This window comes from Gracilinanus agilis, chromosome 2 (assembly GCF_016433145.1).
Source record: "Gracilinanus agilis isolate LMUSP501 chromosome 2, AgileGrace, whole genome shotgun sequence".
Taxonomy (NCBI): domain Eukaryota; kingdom Metazoa; phylum Chordata; class Mammalia; order Didelphimorphia; family Didelphidae; genus Gracilinanus; species Gracilinanus agilis.
Genome location: NC_058131.1, coordinates 504994108 through 505001483, shown reverse-complemented (window position 1 = coordinate 505001483; position 7376 = coordinate 504994108).

Sequence of the window (7376 nt, the reverse complement as noted above, 5' to 3'; positions counted from 1 at the left end):
AACTTGAGACTTAGAAAGGTAACGTGATTTGTTCAAAATTAAAAGCTAATATTAGAGCTAAGATTCCAACCCAAGTCTACTGACTTCAAATTGAATCAGATCACAGAATCATGGAACTGGAAGGGCCTCAGGCCATCCATATTTAGAGTATGGGGCTCAGTTCTGGGTACCACATGGAGAAGGGATATTGACAAACCAGCCAACTAGGATGGTGAGGTTGTCTGGAGATAATGGATCCATTGAAAAGAACTGGGCTTATTTAACCTGGGGAAGACTCTATTAGGGTAGGCATTAGGAAAAGGAATTTGAAGGCTGTCTTCAATGATTGAAAAGGCTCTTATGTGAAGGAAGAATTAGACTTATTCTACTTGGCTCAAGAGGAAAAATGAGTAAAAGTTATAAAGAAGCAGAGCCTTTTTATTTTTTTTTATTTTTCACTTTTACCTTCCATCTTAGAAACAATACTAAGTTCCAAGGCAGAAGAGCAGAGAGGGCTAGGCAATGGGAATAAAGTGACTCGTCCAGGGTCACAAAGATTAGAAGTGTCTGAGGTCTGATTCGAACCCAAGACCTCCATTCTCTAGTCCTGGCTCTCTATCCACTGAGCCACCTAGCTGCCCCGAAACATTTAATCTTGACATATGGAAATCTAACAATTAGAGTTTTGGTTTCTTTTTTTAGCTTTGGGGTTTTATACTGATAATTCCTTGAGATTGTCAGTCCTTGAGGAAAGCTATGACAATCCAGCCTAGAGGTATGAGAATTTCTGGCTCTCGATGACCCTCTGAGTTCCAAAGCATTCCTTGTCCATTTGTTGTTGCTAGGTGGCCCCAGTTACCCTATCCTGGGCACAAAGGAACAGAGGTCTGAATTAGGAAAGGTAGAATAATATGGATCGCTGCTCAGTGACAGAATGAAGAAAAGGTCCCTACTCTCCTCTAATGGACTTTGAGGTGTGGTCTGCCTTTGAGAAGTGATGACAGGGCACCAGACGATTACCCTTGTAGCACCGGGACTTTGCTTTACACAGGAAAACCTCACAGAGAGGGAGATGTTAGCACTTCGCTGGCTTAGACAAGCTATAAACCTCAGTGGTTTTGCTGAAAAGGATAGTCCCTTCCATACTGTTCTCTACCAGTGGTAAAGGTTCTGTGCTGTCCAAACAAGCAGGGCTGGAGATTCATGTGGAAGACTCAGGCCAGCAGCAGCCCCTCTTCAATCTGAGGAATTGTCACTATATTGACAAATACCCACAATTTCCTTGAGTCGCCTTATGACAAATAAAATGAATAATTCACATTTATGTAGCATTTTAAGGTCTGCCAAAGGGTTTATATACATTATCTCTTTCAATCCCTCAAAAGAACCCTGTGAGGTAGGTGCTATTATTATCCTCATTTTTTAGAGGAAGAAACTGAGTCTCAGAGAGGTTAAGTTGAAGGCAATATGATTCAGGGAAAGAATGCTAAACTTGGAGTCATAGGACCTTAGTCTGCCACCTACATGATTTTGGATAAGTCATTTAACTTCTCTGGGCCTTGATTTCCTCATCTGTGAAATGATGAAGTTAGGCTAGATGACTACTAAAGTCTCTTCTAGTTCTAGTTCCATGATACTTGTCCAGGGTCATACAACTGGTCAGTTTTAGAGCACCTGATCTCATGTCTTCCTGCTTATGAACCCATTGTTTTATTTTATTATTATTATTATTATTTTAAACCCTTACCTTCTGTCTTAGAATTAATACTGGGTATTGGTTCTAAGGCATGAGTGGTAAGGACTAGGCAATGGGAGTTAAGTGACTTGCCCAGGGTCACATAGATAGGAAGTCTCTGAGTCTAGATTTGAATCCAGGATCTCCCATCTCTGGGATTGGCTCTCAATCCATTAAGCCACCTCACTCCCCCTTATTTTATTATTTTTAGATTTCTTATTAGTTTATTTGTTGGTTACACTAAAATTCTCAGATATCTTTCTCCTTCCTTTCCCTCCCTGCACAAGAAATGGCATCACTTAACAAAGAAAATCTGTATATGTAAACCTTGTCTTTCATATTTCTGCTTATCAGTTCTCTCTCTGGAGGTAGAGAAGCACAAGTTATTCTTCAAATATTAACTCTATGGCTGCTGATAATGTTCTCTTGGTTCTACTTGTCTTCATAATTTCATTTAGGTCATTCCATGTTTTGTTTTGCTTTTTTAACTAACATGTTCATCATTTCTTACGGCACTTTAGTATTCAATCGCAATCATATGGCAAAATTTGTTTAGCCATTCTCCAACTGATGGGCATCTCCTCAATTCCAGTTCTTGACCACCACAAAGAGAGCTGCTGTAAATATTTCAGAACTACAGCTTCTTTTCCTTTTTCCCTGATCTCCTTCAGACCCAACAGTGGTATTGCTGGGTCTAAGAGTATACACACAGTTTTATAACTCTCTGGGCATAATTCCAGACCATAATAATTCCAAATCCATAATTCTATATTCATCTGTACCATGCTGTCCCTCAAGGACGTGGACATCTACTAGCTCAGCTTCAGAATTCAGATTTTTTGCAATGGGTAGAAATGACACTTTTTTTCTGTCTTAAGTTGTCTGATTTGTGTGGAGACCAAGATTTGGATCCTGCTCTGACCAATGAAGGTGCCAGGTTCGGATAACATTGATTAACACTGAAATTAAAACCAGGACCCAACAGATTGATTCTCTTGCTATTCGTTTAGTTCTGTGTGATGCATGGCTGAACAAGAAAAGTGATGAGCAATGTTTCCTAGAATATGATTAGAAGTTTGGCCTTGGAATCAGAAGGCCTGAGTTCAAGGCCCAACTCCACCACTAAATGGCTGGATGACTTTGGGTTAATTACTTTTCTTTCTCTGGACCTAAATTTTATCATTTATAAAAAGAGAAATCTGGATTAGATTATCTTTAAGGTCCCTCCTATTCTATACTCATTCATTAGAAAAAGCTACTAAGCAGAATATTTCATTAATTGGGATTTTTCTTCTATCTCTTTTAGAAGAGACTAGTTCCCCCATAGAAAAGGTAAAGAGGTGGCAACCGAATGGGGCGGTGATGGCAAACCTATGACACACATGTCAGCACTGACACACGTAACCATTTTTTATGAGAAATACAGAGAAGTATAGGGCCGCATGGTGAGGATGAAACATTTGCTGTAGTGCACTAAAGATGACAATTCTACCTATGTTAATTTACCTATTTTGGTTGATTAAATACAGCTATATATTACAATTATGCATTTTTGTTATTTAAACTATAAATATCGTGAAATTATGGTTTTTTTCTTGAAGTGACAAATGTAGTCCAAATAGAGTGCATGTCAGCCCTGCAAAGCCTTGCTGCAGAGAATTTCTGACAGTTGATAAGGGTTTGGAATCTTGAGGAAGTTCAGTTGACCCTGGGGACATGCACTCTATTTGGACTACACATACCACCTGAGTTATGCTCGATTTTTTGGTGAATTTTGACACACCAAGCTCAAAAGGTTGCTCATCACTGAAATAGGGTGTAAGGCCTTGGGTCAGGAAGACCTGAGTTCAAAGTTAGCCTCAAACACTAGCTGTGTGGCCCTGAGTGAATTATTTAACCCTGTGTGCCTCAATTTCCCCTACTGTAAGATGAGGATAATAATAGCATCTACCTCCCATGGTTATTGTGAGGATTGAATGAGATCATATTTGTAAAGCATTTCTAGTACAATGCCTGGCATTTGGTAGGTGCCCAATAAATGTTTATTGATGGACTGAAATCCCAGAAAAGTTCTTAAGCCTATTCTGTGAGTAGGGCCATTTGAGAAGTACTTCTATTTTCTTTGGATCTATATTCACACCTTATTGGGAAACATTATGACCCCCCCCATACACACACATATACACATACACACACACTTAACAGAAGCTCTGCAAAACTGACATTTGTCAATTGACAGCTTCAGACCAGATTTGTCTGGCCAATCTAACAATTTCTTCAGTCTCCTCATGTTCCTCCAATGTCCTACCAATGATGCTATCAGGGTACACGGAAACTTCCGGATAGTTCACCTCTCTAACCACTTTCTTTCAAGACAGCTTGGAGTGTGTAATAAAACCGATAAAATCCAGAAGATTTTTTTTATCAGATTTAATTTGACCAGATTTAAAGTCTAACAAAATTAAGGAAAAGGCTGAATCCAGTTAGATAGATGAAAGGAGTCCTTTTTCTTTAAGTGTGGTCATAGATACTACACAGATCCAAGGCTGGAAATCACTGGTTGCTTAGCAAACAATCCAGGTCATCGTACAACATGACATAATGTGCTCAGTCCACTTTAGTCCTTTTGTTCAGAGTTTGATAATCAATACACATCCTTATCTTTCTTTTTTTCTCAGGCACCATCTCTATGAGTAACAGCATAAGGGCTGCAGCATTCTGTGATGATGCCATTAATCAGCATTTCTCCCTGGAGGACCTGGTTCAAATTTGGCCTCAGATACTTCCTAGTTGTGTGACCTTGGGCAAGTCACTTGACTCAGTTGCCCTTGCCCTTTAGTCTTAGAGTTGTTACTAAGACAGAAAGTAAGGTTGTTTTTTTTTAAGCCCTTACCTTCTGTCTTAGAATCATACTGTGTATTGGTTCCAAGGCAGAAGAGTAGCAAGGGCTAGGCAATGGGAGTTAAGTAACTTGCTCAAGGTCACACAGCTAGGAAATGTCTGAGGCCAGATTTGAACTCAGGACCTCCTGTCTCCAGGTCTGGTTCTCTATCTACTGACCACCTATCTACCCTTGTCATGGGCTTTAAAGATATTTGACCCAAATACCATTCATAAAAAGAGTGGAAAATGACCATAACTTGAGATCCACTGTCAAGGAAAGCACTGCCATCTTCATTCTCAGTTTTCACCATCGCTGCTGCCCAAGGTCCCATAGACTTGTAAGGAATTGATGAGGTCAATGCGATTATCCTTACCCAAAACTACTACAGAGGCTCCTCTGGTACAGGTTCAAACCCCAGAGCAAGAACATACTAATGGTAAACTTGGCATGGCAGCCAGCCCAGCTGAAGATACACGAGTCTATAACGATCCTGATGGCCAGCTGAGACCAAATACAGCTCAGATATAGGAACTGAAAAGGCAGCTAAGCATTGCAGTGGATGGAGTTCCATGCCTGAAGTCAGGAAGGCTCCTCTCTGAGTTCAAGTCAGGCCTTAGGTACTTTCTAGCTGTGTGATCCTGGGTAAGTCTCTTAACCCTGTTGACCTCAGTTTCCTCCTCTATAACATGAGCAGGAGAAAGACTGTGAGGAATGCCTGAACAAGTTGTGGTGTATGATTGGAATGGAATACTATCATTTTATAAGAAATGATGATGGGGATGGTTTCAGAAAAAATTCTGGGAAGACTTCTCTGAACTAATGCAAAGTGAAGTGAGCAGAACCTGAAGAACATTGTAAACAGTAACAGCAAACCACTCTAGTATCTTTGCCAAGAAAATCCCAAATGGGGTCACAAAGAGTCGGATGCAACCGAAAATGACTGAACCAATAGGAGCTGAAAGATGGGTTGGTGATGAGAGAATTAGGAATATTAGAACAGTCGTTAGGCTAGATTTTGATGTTGGAGATAAACCTGAGGATTGTAGTAACATATGTATTAAGACAAAAATACTAGAGATGGCCCACAGGAAGGGTGCCTTGCGTATAATTGCATGTTTCCCAGTGTGCAAGTGAATTACTGCATGCTTGGATTTGCTTGTTTTTTATTTTGCTGTCATGTTTATTTGACTGTGTTTTGTGTTATGCTTATACTATGGCAATGTCTGTTTGCTAATTGTGTACATGCTTCTCCCTGTGCTTAAGATGATTATATATATACATATATATGCCTATTGTTAGTGTTATTTTTCAGTAAGTAGCTTTGCTTTGTTAGTACTACTTGTTGCTTTTGATTGATTGCTGTGAACTGTGGATACACACATACTTTTGAAATGTGCATGTGTTAAACATGTAGTCAAGCATGTTGCTACCCCTGTCATCCTCCCATGTGATGCTCTCTATGGTGCCATAGCAATTGCATGTATTTTTAATGTACATTTGCTTGTTTCCATTTCAATAGTACCAAAGGTTGGGTAATGTGGGACACAAGGAAAAGCACTCTTGCTGTTTTTTTTTTTTTTTTAAGTTTAAACCCTCAACTTCTGTGTATTGACTTATAGGTGGAAGATTGGTAAGGGTAGGCAATGGGGGTCAAGTGACTTGCCCAGGGTCACACAGCTGGGAAGTGTCTGAGGCCAGATTTGAACCTAGGACCTCCTGTCTCTAGGCCTGGCTCTCAATCCACTGAGCCACCCAGCTGCCCCCGACTCTTGCTGTTTTAAAGTGCCAATGCTTGCATTTATACTGTACATAACAGGTTTCAGGTTTGCCCCAGTTAGTCTTTACAAGGGACTGCAAGGAGTCTTGACCCAAGGGATAATGTAACCTAAATCACAAAGCCTGTTGGTATGGGACTCTTTTGTCACTGGTAGAGGCCTATGCTCCATGCCTGTGTGAGGGGCAAGATAGATTTGGGAAGAGTGGGAGAGGAGAGTCAGGTGCTTTTCTCTCTTTGTTTTTGGTAGTCTCCTAGATCTTTTCATGACAGAAAAGATAGATGATAAGTGCTATAGGGAATATGGAAAAATAGGAATACTTATGCACTGTTGATGGACTTGCGAACTAGTACAACCATTCTGGAGAACAATTTGATATGATATAGCCCAAAGGGCTATAAAACTGTAATATCCTTTGATCCAGAAATGCCTCTACTAGGTCTATATCCCAAAAAGATCAAAGAAAAGGGAAAAGGATCAATATGTACAAAAATATTTTTAACAGTTCTTTTTTGTGCTGGCAAAGAATTGGAAATTTAGGGGATGCCCATCAATTGGAGAATAACTGAACAAGTTATGGTATACAATTGAGATGGAATACTATCATTCTACAAGAAATGATGAAGGGGATGGTTTCAGGAAAACCTGGGAAGGCTGATATGAATCAATGCAAAGTGAAGTAAGAACCAGAAAAACATTGTAAATAGTAACAGCAATATGGTAACAATAATCACCTGGGAAAGATGTAGTTACTTTGATTGATACAATGATCTATGACAATTCCAAAGGATTCATGCTGAGATATGCTATCTCTACCCTCAGAGAGAGAACTAATGAACTCTGAGTAGAAATTGAATCTTTCCTTCTTTCCTTCCTTCCTTCCTTCCTTCCTTCCTTCCTTCCTTCCTTCCTTCCTTCTTTTTCTTTCTTTCTTTCTTTCTTTCTTTCTTTCTTTCTTTCTTTCTTTCTTTCTTTCTTTCTTTCTTTCTTTCTTTCTTTCTTT